The 16,827-nt window shown below is 35.9% G+C and overlaps 1 long non-coding RNA gene across 18 annotated transcripts in view; it reads right to left on the bottom strand.

Moving 5' to 3' along the window:
- Nucleotides 1-2,089: 2,089 nt before the first annotated feature.
- LOC144295675 (uncharacterized) overlaps nucleotides 2,090-16,827 on the bottom strand; it is a 46,921-nt gene continuing 32,183 nt past the window's right edge. For 2 of the 18 annotated variants that reach the window (XR_013362731.1, XR_013362730.1), the window contains 3 exons: nucleotides 16,335-16,665; nucleotides 13,692-13,847; nucleotides 9,862-10,164 (listed from right to left, as the gene is read on the bottom strand). This is a non-coding gene — a long non-coding RNA (uncharacterized LOC144295675). Of the gene's footprint in view, nucleotides 5,187-9,753; nucleotides 10,165-13,691; nucleotides 13,848-14,398; nucleotides 14,742-16,334; nucleotides 16,666-16,827 lie in introns of those variants that run through there. The other 16 variants (XR_013362733.1, XR_013362745.1, XR_013362746.1 and 13 more) reach the window with 16 other exon arrangements.

The raw sequence follows: 16,827 nt of genomic DNA, 5'->3' as shown, positions 1-16,827 counted from the left end.
GAGAGTGGGAAGATGGGAGCAAAGTCAACTGACAGTACTGATTTAATGATGTAGCCTATACAACTTCCTGATTAGGGTGTGTATATAAATATGGGAGGAAAGGAAAGGAAAGTCTCATGACAGCAAAACAAAGAGAGCATGGGTAAAATTATTAAACATTTAAATTGTTTGTTTTTTTTAGAAAATACTTTTAAATATAAGCAGTTAACTTCAGATATTCTGATTGTTCTTCATATTTGATAAACACTATTCAATGAGATAGTTAAAACCTATTTAAAAAATCATATTATGAAATATTTATTTCAATTGGAGTCAGGTCTAATCTTATTTCTTATCAAATGTTTAAGGTTTTCTACCAACTTAAAATAAAGATAAAGTCACATTGTAGCTTCTGGATCAATTGGTTTTAGCAGCAATATATCTGTATGCATAAATAGGTATATTATATTTATATATGCATATATAAATAGAGACATACATACATTTTGTTAAACAAACAGGAAAATTTTATCATGATGCTTAATAAACATATTATGGTTATTCCTAATTTTAATGCATAATCCTTTTTTATATTATTCCCAAAATGCAGAACATAATTTGATAAACACATATAATGTTCATATGCATACTAAAGTAGTATGCCTTTTATCATGCCATTTGCTTTATCAATAATTAATAATTTTCAGCTATACATTACATGGTGTTATTAAATATTGAATGATGAGAAAGGGCAGATGAATTTACCTTTGCATTACTTACAATATGGGGTGATGGATCATATTAGATGTAAAAAATTTTAATCCTGATTGCTTTTGATAGTCTCTCTAATAAAAGACTTGCCATAATTTAGTTTTGGGGTTTTTAAAAAAATATTTATTGAACTTGTTTGAACATGTTTATTTGTGATAATGTAATACCATATTATAATAATATTTACCCACAAATATGTAAACAAATGGAAAATAAAGCCTCATTTGTTCATTAAAAAGCATATAGCAATAAAACTTTCACTTAATTTATGTTTATTGATGTTTTTAATATATTTTCATGATTTCCACTAATTGTTTACTACTTATATCAATTCAGAAGAAAAATTTTAACGTAGACGTGTATGTTTGCAGAGAAATTTAGGAAAGTCATTTTGATATGTATGCATGTCTGTGTTAGGTAGGTATATGACAAATGATCAATAAAAGACTTTCCAGGGGTGCCTGGGTAGCTCAGTAGGTTAAGAGTCTGCTTTTGGCTCAGTTCATGATCAGGATCGTGGAATAGAGCCCCCATTCGGCTCCTTGCTCATCAGAAAGCCTGCTTTGCCTTCTCCCTCTACCTGCTGTGCTCTCTATCACTCTGTGTCAAGTAAGTAAATAAAATATTTTTTAAAAATTTTTAAAAAGACTTTCCAGCATGAATATTTAATATTGCATTGGATAACATTCTTTAATATAAGTGAAATAGAAGTGAGAGTGCCAAAAGGAAAAAAATTAAATTTCCAATGGCTAAAGAACATGTTCATGTAGTTTAAAAATGGATAATGGTTTACTTCAAATCACTGTGCTATTTAGATTTCATTGTATACGTTGAAAAAAGTTATATAAATGAATTATTTTTAAATAATATTCCAATTGAGTAGAAATTATATTTTTGCAAGTATTTAATCATAAAAGTATAATAAAATCTTTTTGATATTAACTTGAAAAATCTGTGGGTAACACATAGTTGATCAAAATTATTTTAGTGGGTACATGAATATTTGAAGACTACCGGTGTTAGGAAACCCAAATCTGACCTTTGGCCATAAGTCTGATAATTTTGTTCATTTCATATTCCCTTCTACTGACTAATCTTGATACATTGACAACTCTGACTTCCTGGTCATTCCTTACAGACTCTACTTGTTCCTCTCTTCAGTTCTGATTCTCAGATTTCAACAATTTCTCTGATAGCTCTTCAACCTTGGAACCACGTAACTTTTTTTTGTCTATGAAAGTGCTTCTTATTTTGTTCTTATAGTTTCAAATAGAAGAGATTCACTAGAAAAAAAAAACCTCTATAGGAATAACAGATACTTTCACCTTGGTCTCTGCCTGCTTCGTCTTTCAATTTTTTACTTGTATTTTTTCTCACAAGGCAGGAAAAGGAAGAAAACCAATATACTAAATATTCACATTCTGTGACTGACCTTCAAGCTTCTCTGTGTTTTAAAATCCTATCCTGTCTAATCATTGCCTGGTTAGTCACCTAAGACATAACTTGTTTTATACCTACTTAGATTCAGGAAAAACATTTATACAGCTATTGTGAACATGACTACATGGTTACAAATTATATATATATACAAACCTAAAATTTATATTTGGAACTCCTCTTGACTCACAAACTATAATCTGCCTAGAACATACAACATGTTTTATCTCAGTCTGATAAACTCAGCTTGAGCTGCTCCTAATTTAGTATTTATTTGCTTGAGTAAAATAGGCAGATATTTTGAAGTGTTACCATAGCATAGGTGGCTATTTGTTTTCCAATAGCCATTTTTCCCTCTTTCCATGGCAATAAAAATTTTAGGTAGACTTATTAATATCCAAGTAAGAAATTACAATTCCCAGTAATGACATCAGCAAGAAAGGCAAAGCAAGAAACCTAAAAAATACTTGCCACCATAAAATCAAACACATCAGTTAAAACCCAACCAAATTAACTTCTTTAGAACTCTGGAAATTAACTTGAGGCATACAGAAATCCAGAAAGTATTTGTTCAAGAAAAAAAAAAAAAAGCTGACCCTGGATAAAAATAGTGAGTATTATGGCATTTTATTTTGCCCAATTCCCATTCCCCATCCCCAGCTCGGTGGTATCCTTAAAAATCAACAGTCTTATAATTACAGTCAAACCAGTAGCCTAGAAGCCACTAGAGGATGGCTGGAGTTAGAGCTCCTCCAAAGTCCCATTCCTAAATAACTATCTATTTTATCTGTCTGATAGTTCCTGGAAAATCCCACTCACACGCTTGTTTTTTGTTTTGTTTTGGTTCTTATCTGATTTAGAGTTTGCTCAATGTGGCAGCCTCTTCCATGGGGAATTTGTTGAAAAAAATCAGTGACAATTGTTTAACATTGCAGATTCCTGGGACAGCAGTTAACAGTGAGAACAAACAACAAGCTTACTAACATATTTAAAAGGTAAATGAGATATGTCCATAGGACAGTTTGAGAAGCTCTGACATATTTCTAGGAATCTAGGAGGCCACGGACATGTGAAGAGCTGTGCACATGCCCCTGGTTCTCAAGAAGACCTGAGAATGCCCTAAAGGCTCATCTCTCACTGATCTCAAATCTCTACACAACCAGAAATTAAAGAACAAAACAGAATTTAAACACTCATAAGCTCCTCAGCAGAGATTGGGAGATTTATGGTGATAGCCATTTAAAGAAAGCTCTATCCAGTCATTTGCTGACCAATAACCAAGTAAACAGATTTCAATAGTCACAAAATGACAAAGAAAATAAATAAACTTTACAGAATTAACCTAGAATAGTCACTAAGGAAACAACAGCCATGACAGCAATCATAACCACAACAACAAACAGCAACAATAAACCCTGGGAAAAATAGAGACCTGGTTTCCAGCATTGCTAAATTTATTATTAAAAATTTATTTATATGCCAAATTTATTATAAAAAGTTTTGTTGAAACAAAACTTATGAGATACTCAAAGGAACAATGAAATATGACCTATGCCCCCCCAAAAGAAAACAGTTGATAGAAATGGTTCCTGATGAAGACCAGACATTAAATTTTGAATAAAGCTTTAAACAAAGACTTTAAATAATTTAAGTGTATTCAATTAATTAAAAAAGAAACCATGTCTAAAGAACCAAAGGCAAGTATTAGGAGGATGTTTCATCAAATAGGAAAAATCAAAAAAGAGAAAGAAACACATAGAAATTCTAGACCTAAAAGGGGTGACAACAGAAAAAAAAAAAATCCACCAGATAGGTTCACCTGCAGATTTAAGTTGACAAAAGAAAGAATAAGTGAACTTGAAGATAAGCTAATTGAGATTATGCAATCTGAGGAATAGACTATTTCTGCAAAGGCTATATATAGCCTTATATGATCTCACTCATATGCAGAATCTAAAAAAAATCTCATAAATACAGAGAAGAGATTGGTGGTTATCAGAGGTGGGGGTGGGGGGTGTGAAATAGGTAAAGGGGATTATAAAATAAAGAAGTCATGGGGATTAATGTACAGCACTGTGACTAGTTGATACTGTACCGCATATTTGAAAGTTGCTATAAGACTAGGTTTTTTTTCTTAGAGAATAGATTTTCAAAGTTCTCATTACAAGAAAAAACATTGTATAACTATGTATGGTAACAGATGCTGACCAGTCTTATTGGAGTAATCATTTCACAGTAGACACAATATCAAATCATGCTGTACATTTGAAATTAATATAATGTTACATGTCAGTTACATCTCAATTAAAAAAATATTTCTGAACTTCCTCTCCTTGTGATTACTGTGTAAATTCAGGGGATCACAGAAAAGGCTTAACATTTGTTCTTTATTTCACAGTGACAACCAAGAAGGAAGAGAAGTCTACTTAAATAGGTTTCAGGTGAGAAATGTGAGTTTGCATGCTGCCTTGTGTTCATTTTTCCACTGATTCCTTTCAACTGTAGCTTATGTTCCTACCCCATCTCAAGTTGCTTCTGAAAGTGTGTAACTCCTGGCTTTCTAGCATATATTGAAAAGTCTACAAGCACTAAGTTGGATACTCTCTCCAGTGCTTCCTGAATCTAGAAATAACACATTCCTCCTGCCTACCCTTAGACAGACGTCCACTTCATAACTTCTATGGAAGGACTTAATGGTTTTACTATGTAGCCTTTTGGGGAGCTGATGAGTCAATCCATGTCTTGTGTACCTTTCAGCATCTTCCTTAAGGTCAGAAGAAACCAAAAATCCCAAGTATCAAATAAAAAATGAAAATAATCCATATTCTTTTCCGATTCCCTATTGCTGTATCTTTTCTGCCATATTCCCACCACTTAGAAATTCCATGATATATTTATCAGTTCTGCCAGTCAGCATGATTGAGATGAGAAGTGAAGCACCACCCGCCTTTATAATGGATTATACTGGGAACTCCTCTTCATGGGAAAACTTCCCTCATCTAAATAAATATAAGAAACACAAAGAGAAGAACAATTAAGAAATAAGAAGAAAAGGATTTTCCTAAAAGCTCAAGGGTAAAAAGAGCCTTTCTAGATCTACTAACTCAAGTTTCATCGCTCTTAGGAAGATCTCCAACGAACCTTCTCATTGCTAATACTAGTGTCTTTGCCCTGTGTGATCCAGGTAGGAAATGGTCTCAAGGGAGGAAAAGTGGGATCTAGAGATTGATGCTTCACGTTATTGCTCAAAGCAAGCATTTTATATATCACCCAATTTTACTTCCAAAGGATGAAAGAGTGGTAAAAATCAAGTTTATATATCTTTTTAAATGCCCAAAATATTTTCCCAACTCATTACTGTCATATTTCTATGTTATCTGTATTTATTTTTCCTTGGAACTTCTTGTTTCAGTAGTCTAAGGAAATACATGTATGCTTTCTTCCTTCATGCCCTTTGTTTAAATTTATCCTCAGTAAGAATTTGATGTTCTCAGTGTGCAATAATAAACAACAACAAAAAATAAATCTGTACAACATGTGCTAACGAAACCTATTCGTAGATGTTCAAAACTGTGGCAAACAATTTTCTGCAGATTAGCTCTCTGGGGAAACTATACCATCTCTCACATCTCTAAAAGATGAGTATTTAGAGAAGTTCATACTCAGTTTCACATGCCAACCATAAAAGCAAGTAAAAAATCTTAAAGCCATTGTCAAAGTATGAAGTTAAGAAAAATCCCAAGGCACTCTAGAAAATACTATTCACTTTCTTCAGGCTTCATCTACTTTGAAAGAAAGGAACATTAACAAAGGAAGTAAGTCTTAAACTGAGACCTAAAACAAAGGGAAGAATATTCAGGGCAGAGAAGGAAAGGAAGGGAAAGAATATTGCCCTGGAATATGACCCATAGCTAAGGGACAAGCAGAAGGAAAAAATGTACCGTGCTTAACAAAGCACCTCAGGATGCCATACCAGATCATTTACACCAGTTAGTTTTTGCACACTCAATTTCATGGATTCAACTCCAATGTATATTCTCATGAGTCCAAAATATATTTTCCCAAGCTAATCCTTTCCAAAAGACTCCAAAGGGATATAACCAAGTGCTTATTGCAGATCTAATTGCAGATCTCATGGTAATCTCAAATTCAGCATGTCAACACTGATAGCCTTTACCTGCTTCCTTCCCAAGTCTCTCTCCCCTCAAAAAATGTTCCATGTTGTCATTTGTTTGGTTTAGATCGGACCATTTTTTTAATCATTTATTTCCTGCATTACAGTGACAGCCACCTAAATGATCTCCTTGACTCCTAATGAATTTCCCTTAATCCAATGGGTCTTGACATTTATTGGAAACAGCTCTTTCTCTAGTGAGAGTAAAGAACACTTTGTCTACAACAGGGATATATCAATGTCTACATAGAACATTTAACATATAATCCTAAGTAATCATGAATCTGTGAATTCCATCCTTCATCCTTCTAGCAGTTGCACTGCTAATTAATAGATAATTAATAGTTCCTACTATAAACTACTCTCAAAACTTCTGCCTGAGTAGTCACAAAGAAGTAAATCTATAATGACACTATTCAGTATGATAAAATTCAAAATTTGGGGCATAGCATGTAAAGTGTGTTGTGATGTGAACACTTTCCAACTTCTAGTTTGCTCTTTTCTGTTCTGAACTACATGAGTTCAGTTGTTCTCACTGCTGGAAATGTTCCCTACTTTTATCACCTGTACACCTTTTTGTGCTAAAGACAGCTTCTAGATGTCACATTCTCCAATTAAATTTCATCAAATTTTCTTCTTTCATTTCTATCACCTGCCTAGACTAGTTGTCATTCTGATAAGCACCTCTGTTCCAGATTTAACCTGCAGATTTTCTTTTTTAAGCTTTTATGTATTTATATATTTATTTATTTTAGAGCTAGAGAGATACAGAAATAGAGAGAGACAGAGAGAGAGAGAGAGAGAGACAGAGAACATGAGTGAGAGGGAGGAGCAGACTCCTCGCTGAATGCAGAGCCCAATGTGGGGCTCAATCCCTGGCCCCTGAGATCATGACCTGAGCAGAAATCAACAAGCAGATGTTGAACCCACTGAGCTACCCAAGCACCGCCCCTGCAGATTTTCACATAAACCTCTCAGATCTACCAATGACTAACTGGAATATTCCTGTGGTCACTTGGCTTAGGAGGAGGAGGGGAATTGCAATGATGAGGATAAGCATCCCTTCTCTTTTTGGGTCCTTTTGTCTTTCCAAAGGGAGGAAAGTTTCTGACCATTTCTAATCATAAACACTGCCTTCCTCATAAAGCCAATGGCTGACTCACTGTGTTCCTTCCCTTCCCCAATTTTCTAGTGAAAAATCTGGAAAAGGTGTAACAAGGATTATTCTGCTGGCTCATGTGCAGTCTTTGAAGACATACCTCCTCCAGTTCTCAGCAGCAATCTTTAGCACGGTGACTACCAGTTGCCTTTGTGTATTCAGTTATCTTTATCATTTGACCTCAAAAGTCTTTCTGCTTGGTTCCTGTGCCTCATTACATCCCTGCATTATTACATTGATAATGCAGAGGTTTTTCCTTCTGCCTACAACATGTCTCTCCATAGGGCTCACATGTAACTCATGAAGCTGGATGGCGAACACTAAGCCATCTCATTCTATTGCTGCCTTCTTTCCAAAAGATCCAGGCACAGATGTTTGTGATTTCTCTAGGTCCAAATCCAAAAACTCTCATTCATATTAACTTCTGTCAAATTCGTTCTGTTTTTCCAAACATTCATGAACCAGAAATGGAACATGCTAAATACAAACCCAGATCCTTGCTCTAGAGAGCCATTAGAATACTTGCATACTGCAATGTAATTATCTGTTTCACAGAATATGAGCTGATGAAGACCCATATATTAACAGCTTCATATATTAATTCAATATCTTAAAGTATCCAGCACATGATTGGCACCTAGGGATTAGAGTAGTGGTTAGAAGAGCATCCTTGGAAAAATTAAATAAAATGATTGTAAACCAGTATCTGGTATATTAAAATAGTATGTGGTAATAAACATTCAGTAAATATTAGCTTGTTATTATGGTTGACAATAATGATTGGGTAGATTGTCAAGGATAAACATAAAAGAAAAGCCTTAAAATATCTTTCACTTCTTATAATTATTATGGAACTTAGACAATATCCAAAAAATTTTTTTTCTGACTAGTTTCCAGATTTGTTATTTTTTTAAGTCTCCAGGTGTCCATGTGTCTTAAACAAAGACATTTCTGGGAGGCATTCTTTTAAAATAGAAGAGTCTCACTGAGAATTACAAAAATGTAATAACCTACACCTTTTTACAGCTGGGTGCAATTTCCTGAGGCTATCCAGTGTGTACCGCACAGAGATGAATAGAAATAAAGCTGACATTCTTAAAATTATATCACTAAAAATATTAACAGCCTCAGGCAAAGGAACAAATGGACATTTATAATGCACTTAGATGTGAATTGAAGACTTTAAGAGTAATAATAATAATAAAAGTATGAATACCATAGACCAACTTAGCAAATATTCATGTACTTGATGCAGGGGAACAACTATGGTACTGCACACCAGGATGTATTTGGGTGGATTGACAAATATTTTGCAATTATGCTTATGATGTTGATATAACCAAAATCATTATTTTTTTACTATGATTTTTTCTTTGGCAGCATAATCTTTAAAAATTGTGTAAAAATATACATATAGCTCCACTATATGATAGGTGAGTGTGCAAGACTTCTATAGGTTCTTCTTTGCTTATATTCCTACTTCCTAGTTACCCATTCTCCATATATCTCTCAGACTAAATTGGATTGCTTTCTTCTACTCAGAACTGTCCACTAAGCTTGTTATAGACATAAGAATAAAAAGACAACTTACTTTGGCCTTCAGAGCCCCATGAGATCTGGTCCCTGCCAACCATCCTAACTTCATCACACCACATCTACCTAGTATCTGCAAGTTATGGGCACCTTCACTGGTCTTCTCTATCATTCCAAGCCCCGAAATTTGTTCAGGATTTTGCATTGGTTCTTTCCTCTGCCTGGAACACTCTTCTACCTAATTTGTGCACATCTGGGGTGTTCCTGTAAGTGGATTCTTTTCCTAAATGATACCTCTTCAGAGAAGCCTTTCTTAACCACCAAAATAGTGTAGTCACCAGTCATATTCAACACAGTACCCATGTTAACTCTTCACATGGGACTTACCACCAGAGTCTTTTCATTTTTTATTTGTTTTTATTATATCTTTCTCCACTAGAATGTATATTTTATGAGCATAGGAAACATCTCATTTTTTCACTGATCTGGCAACAGTATCTTCAACAGTGCCTGGTATAGTGAGTACTGATTGAAGGAAGGAAGGAAGGAAGGAAGGAAGGAAGGAAGGAAGGAAGGAAAGAAGGAAGGAAGGAAGGAAGGAAGGAAGGAAGGAAGGAAGGAAGGAAGGAAGGAAGGAAGGAATGATGAGTGGGGCTCTTTATCTTTGCATGCCTAGACCTTCTTGCTTTGATCATCTTACCTCTAAAATCAGTCAGACAGATACTTTCAAGCACTCTGAAGAATTTGATAAATGCATTCCTCTTTCAAATTCCTCCACATTCTCAGAAAGAGGCATGTTAGCCCTGTATGTAGAGAAATACTAAGTTTATTTGTTGAGAGGAATTAGCTTCCACATTAAGACACAGCATCCCACAGCCATGTATGCCTATTCCATCTCTTCTATATGAAAACATTTTCTGTTATGTAAACACGAGTTTTCAACCCTATCCATAGACAAAGACTGTGATCACTGTCAGTAGTTTCATCTTCACACATTACGGATAATGAGAAATTGATTTGCTCCCAGCAGATCAGCTTGTTCCTTTAGCTTTAGTGAGATAGCAGGCTGTAGAAGGAAACCAGATGGCTGTGACTAGGGTGAGGGATGGCTCTGGAAAATAAAGAAAAATCAATGTAAATTCTGTGAAAAATACTGAATATTTGCAGGTGATTTTTTATTTTACTCCCAACTAATTACATAAATTTTCAAGACATACATGATGGCTGTGCTATTAGCATATTTTAAAAAACTACCCTAAATATATAATGGAACTTTACTCTGAAAAGAGTACAAGGCGCTTTACTGATTATGATATATTTATGTTTTCCAACATTCCTGCAATGTAGAAGGGGAATTAGAATCAGCAAACATAAAATTTTAGTTCCTGTTGGCCTTCTTTTTAGCCTTAGGACCTTAGGTAACTTATTGTCTCTTTATCTCATTTTTTCATCTATAAAATGAAGAGATTAATAACTCTGCTTTGTGGTTGCTGTTAGTTGTAAGTAAATCAAAATAAATATCTAGCTATAACCTGAGACTGGGCTTTTAGCAGATGCTCAGAAAGAACTAAAGAACACCTGCTGTTTCAATAAAGAAGTATGACATGAACAATGAAGTCACAACGTAATAACAGATTTTAGATTTCTTGATTTCTAGTTCGTGAGCACATCCACCTCAGCTTTTTTCCGTGACTGTTATTGGTGTCTTTACAACAAATGAGTCCCCATCCAACCTGTTGCTTAAGGAATATAACTCTAAACTATTTTTAGAACAAATTATTCATCTATATGCTGGATCCTGGAAACGGGTTACTTTTGTTCAATTAATCATGATATTTGTCTTTGTGTTTCTTCCATCAAAAGGAATTCTCTTGATTCCAAAAACACAAGCACTCTCCAAATGCACTACAGCTACACCTTTTTGTCTTGCTTCTTTAAACTCTCCCTCTTGGTCCCTTCCATCACCATTCAAATATGCTGTAAGATTTTCCTTTCTTAAGTAATTGTCATGGGCCCATCTACCTTTGCATTTATTTCCGTATCTCTCCACCCCTCTTCACAGGTGAGCTTTTTGAGTTGGCTGCACACTTTATTATATGGTCTTCCTTTTCCTACATCTTGCTTGTTTTTCCACCTGCTCTGTTATGAATCCTGATCACACCACTTTATTTCAACATTTCTTGTTAGCTTCGCCAATGATCTTCAGGTTGCCATTCAGTAAGCCATCTACAAACCCCTTCTTAACTTCTTAGCAATATTTGACATGCTGGCCAATATTTTCCTGTCTTATCTTGACTTCTTTGGTCAGACTTTCACTACCTTCCTGAATACCTTAGGTCAGCTTCCACTCTTTTCTTTGATCTCTGAATACGAGAGGTTTCATTGCTTTGTTCCAAGTCCTATTGTCTCTTTCTTCACTCTTATCCTATCTGAGCTTACCCACCTCGACTTTACTACTCACACTGACTTCCACATTTTTTTAAAGATTGTATTTATTTATTCATGAGAGACAGAGATGCAGAAAGAGATGCACTCTTTATTCTTTTGCCCTACTATGTAGACTCATTTGTGATTCTTACTCTTCCACAAATCTAAGTATTGTGCTGATAGAGTGTGACTCCGAAGTGTGATAACAAAAACTAAACTCTATTCTTTTCTCTCTGGTGCCTGATTAAATCTGACATTTCTTCCATGCCCTTTGGTTGACATCTCAAGTGGAGCCCATACATGATTACTTAGGCCACTTTAGCTTAATAAATCCTCCCTAATCATTTAATCTCATGATTAACTTTGGTAACTATACACCAAGTCTAATGAAATAGTCAAATTAGATATTTTATCAAGATTAAATTCTCCCTTTCTTCTTCTCAGTTCTCATTTTAATTGGAAGTCTAAGTTGGAAAGAGGCATATAGTAAGCTTTTCTCTCTTCGCTTTACATGTAGCTCTTCTCTCTCCCATTCCAGGCTGCCTTTTGGGTCTTCTGGGTTTGAAGGTTGGAATGGTATACTGGAAAGGGAAGAAGAGATATTTTTTGACTGGTCCTCTCATCATATGGCTTTAATTCTTTTGGAATTTTAAGTATATAAAAAGCAGTGTTCTTTACAAAATCCTTAGATTCAATACTTTTTTGTGTGTGAGTATATTATAAGAAATTTTTTAAAATTTGCAATGTACATAGAAAAGATTTTAAATATTACTATACAGAAATAGCCTTGCTATTATCATTCTTATACATGTACATAAAGGACAAAAAGCAAAGTGTATGTTCTTATTTACTTACTCAGCATCCGTTACTCTCTTATTCCATTCTAAAAGTAGCCTGTGTTCAGATATCTAATCATTCTTTAGGCAAATAACACTTTTGTAGTATTAGGAGCATAAAATTTTCACAAACTCCAGAATACATTTGGAAAAAAAAACCCAGATATTTCAACCATTACTGGACATATGTCTAGGTTGATACTCGAAGAGCTCAAGTATCAGTATGGCAGCTCTGTTATGTGGAGGCATTTGAGGGCCAAATAATAGATGGAGTCGTGGGGCATACAACTCTTGATCTCAGGGCTGTGAGTCTGAGCCCCATGTTGGGTGTAGAGATTACTAAAAATAAAAAATCTTAAAAAAATAAAAATAAAAAAACAAATGGAGTCTACATGACCTGAGAAGCCACTCACCCAGTTAGAATAACACCTTCATTTGTAGCCTCAGGAAGATCCTGAGTGTAATTTGAAACTAGTCCCTGAACTTGAAGGGCTGAAAGAGACTGAAGAAAGAGGCCAACCAATCCAGTTGGGTAGGTGGAAGTTTGAAAGAGCAAGGCAATTTACCTAAGAGGCTTGGGCAGTTGCAAGATGAAGTGATCTCTGCATCTGCCAGACAACCTCAATACTACATCACTATCTCACAGCTGTGTCCTTGGTGCAGCTTCTGGGGACAAGGAAGTCAAGCAGAAGACACATTCCAAGGACAGGAGAGGTGGTAAGGAACCTCCAGTTTCCCAGGTCCAACTTGCTGGTCAATCAGTGGTCACGTTTTCTCAAAGACCTCCCCAGTAATCATATTTAGGGGAAGTTGGTGGAGATTAAGTTCACCCTTAAAGATCCCTTGCATATCTTCATTTAAATTGCCAGCCTGGCCTCTAAAGAAATAAAGTGGGTCCCTGAGAAAGATGGTAAGATGAGCATAAACTCAATCAAATAGTAGCTCTGATTAAAGCTGCCAAATTAGATGGTCTCAGGTAGATCAGATGCCTATCTTAATATAGTGATGTGATATAATATTCTAATATGAACAATGTATTACAACAGATTAACTAGAATGTCAGACATATGGCACATAGGCATAGAATCTCACAAAATACAGCATCTAATCAGGGAACATTGTGAGGAGTGTATGAGAGTGAGTCTTTGATTATATACAACAGCAGCCAGAAGATGCCAGCCTGCTACAATAGGGATGGCTTGCTAAAAGTATAGATGAAGTGATAACTTGAGGAGCATATTTGGAAAAGTTTAGGTGCTCTACTCCATGTTGCAGTATAATCATGAATTAATACCTCTGTAAGGCACTATGTCCCCATTAAGATGAATACATGAGTGTAAGAACCAAGGATGGGTGTAATAGTGGCTGTTCTTACCATTTCTCCCCATGACCTAACTGAATGACTTTGAGTATTCTATTTTCCAACACTGGATTTTGCAGGGTTAGAGGCCATGCTCCCCAAAGGTGGTATCAAGTGTTGTGCTGAACTATCATGTATGGCTGCTCCCGGGTCATTTTAATCTTCTTGGGCCTGGGAACCAACAGGAAAGAAAAGGAGTCACTGTCTGGTAGAGATAATTGATGCTGATCAGTAAGACTACTGTTAGAAAACAGAAGGGAAGAATATGTGGAGAGCTTCAGTGGTTCTTTGGTAATCCCTTGCCTCTATGTGACTTTCAATCAACAAATCCAAAAACATTGGCTTGAGAATGGTGCAGTCACCAGTATATCAGCCTCTTGAGAATGAGAGATTGGGTCATACCACTGCATTGGATGACAAAACTTATAAAGGATATAGTTTTAGATAAGGATCGAGGAGGAGGGAGATATTGAGTCCATTTATGGCCCTCAGACTAAAGCAGCAGGGACTATTGCTAATCTCACAGACTTCTCTTTTTCAAGTATTTTTTCAGGAAGGGAAGCTGAGAAAAACCACAGACAAGCTGTTTCCTTATATAGAGTAGATCTGCCCAGTGCAAGGGATGAACTGTGGCACCCACATAACTGCACAGCTCAGATCTTTATTCAAAAGGGGACCTACCAGAAGGACTGGAGTTAACTAACCATCTTCAGCTGCAATACCTTTGAGATCCATCTCAGCATCTGAGCGGAGGCTATGATCTTCCTGGGAAGCTCTCGCACAACAAGGCACAACGGAGCAGAGAGGAGGTTCTAGAGTTTAGCCTTTCTGCCTCAGGCAGAAAGAAAGTCTTTTTATCTGGGTTCCCACTAGATTAGTTGAGACTATGTCAGAGAAGCACTGAAGTGTAACTTTCCATCTTATCCTTCTCGCTTCCTTCTTTTCACAGGTGTTCAACTTGCATCGCCACCTCCTGTTTCCACTTCCCATTGTCTGACACAGTCATTAACCCTAATAAATTTCTTCAACTTGCAACTCTCTCCTGGTGTCTGATGACTGGAATACCTGAATCGACATAGATTTGTTTCTTTCTTAGAAAGAGACTTGTTGAACAGTGCTAACTAATTGAAGTATAATGGACACCATGATGTTTATTAGGGGATGGGCGCATAATCATCCTTCTGATTTCAGATCCAAGAAAAATATTCACATAAAAATCAGGTAAACACCTACGCCAATCTAATCAAAGATGATGGGAAAATTCCACAAACTTCCCATTAATGATGGGAAGGATTATTAGAAATAGAAATGAAGAAGGCCTTTCTCTTTTCTTCCATAAATAGGATAATATATAGTTTTGTTTATTTTTTAGGGGAAGATACACTGACCTAAACAACAGGAAAAAATATATAAAAACTAAGACTATAAAAAGAAGCCACGGTGCCTTTCGAGGTTCAAGAGATGAGGAAATATATTCTACTGCTTGACAGAAGTAGTAAATACTTTGGGGTCATTTTTTTTTAATCTAACACTGAAGTTAAAAGTCTACTCATTTGCTTAAAAGACTGGCAATCATTACCATATTTTAGTTTGTCTCCTGGGAGCCAGTAGGTATGAAAGTTGACAGAATGAACCTCCAGCATGATTTTTTTCTCTCAAAATGGTCTCAAAGATTGTGTTTTAAGTTTAGAGAGAAAGTAGTCTTGTCGCAGTCATTTATTTGTCCTGGTAACTGCTAAAACTATCATACTGAAATGTTTCCTGATAGTCATTGTCTTAAAAGGCCTATATGTTGGTAGTGGGTGATTTTTCAGAATGGCATTATATTAGACCACAGTTTTGGAGTCTGGGAAGTTGAAGATCAAGGCACTGGCAGATCCAGTGTCTATTGAAAGCCTGCTTCCTGGGCCATAGATGGTCGACTTCTCACTGTGTCCTCACATTGCAGGAGGGACTAGAGAACTCTCTGAGCTCTTTTATAAGGACACTAATCCCATTCATGAGGGCTCTACTCATGACCTAATCATCTCCCAAAGCTGCACCTTCAAATCTCATCACACTGAGCATTAGGTTTTAACACATGAATTGGGAAGAGAACACAGACATTCAGTCTGTAGCAGCCCTACTCCACATTTGGCATCCTGAAAAATGATTCATAAAAAAAAATACAGCTATTCAGCCACTTCACTGGAAATTGGAATCTGAACCCATCAGGCAGCAAAATTGTGAACTGTTATAATGAAATGTTCTACTTACGATGAAAGTATACAACTCCATAGGGTTGTTCAATCAAAAGTTCATTACATGGATGACAGGCCTCTTCATAAAGGCCATATATTATATCAATATTATTTATAAAGGCCATTATATAATATTATTATTATTTCTTGGGACTGGTGCTACTTTTTTATGACTCGCCAGCTGCTTAGATATAAATTTCCCACAAATCACTGGATTGGCTATCAGTATCCTCTGCTGCCACAGAAGGCTTCTAATGTGTTAATAGGGCCATAAGTAAAGAGGCAGGATGTAGTCTGGGGAATAAGCAGAGTACCAAAAAAAAAAAAAAACCCTCAAAAATATTGACACATTTTCCCAAAATGCAAGCTACGACCTGAATAGGGTAGCCACTGTCCATTGTGACAGTGATATGTTTACCTGTAGCATATATAGACTTGGATCTTTGATTTTGGTGTAACTATCCAAACAGTAGCTTCTTGAATCTTCCCAGGTGTATTTGCTTGTGTTTTCGAGACAACAATGAAGCCAAGAGATAAGCTCTCTCATTACTATTGGTAGAAACCATGGTGACTGGTCTTCTGAAGCAGTAGGACTAGTCAGAGACTTTTCTTCCTGCACCTTTAACATATTATGCAATGAATATGGGGAGAGTGACAGCTTGGTAGGACTTGTTAGCTTGTTTTGGATAAATATAGACCTTCCTCAAATTGCTTGTAAAGAGTTCTCGTGTCCAGCCCAAAATCATATGCTAAAGAAAGAGAAAATGGTGCTTAGAAGGAGAAATAGTGACAAAATAAGACTGAGTAAGCATGAAGGAAAGGACAAGAGAAATATTCTATGTAGAGAATGAATACCTACTCTGTTCTATGCATAGCCCAGGTATTCTTCCTACATTATGATTAATCTTCCC

The sequence above is a fragment of the Canis aureus genome, chromosome 24, assembly GCF_053574225.1.
Source record: "Canis aureus isolate CA01 chromosome 24, VMU_Caureus_v.1.0, whole genome shotgun sequence".
In the NCBI taxonomy this organism is placed as follows: domain Eukaryota; kingdom Metazoa; phylum Chordata; class Mammalia; order Carnivora; family Canidae; genus Canis; species Canis aureus.
This window is presented reverse-complemented; position numbering and strand designations above follow the sequence as displayed.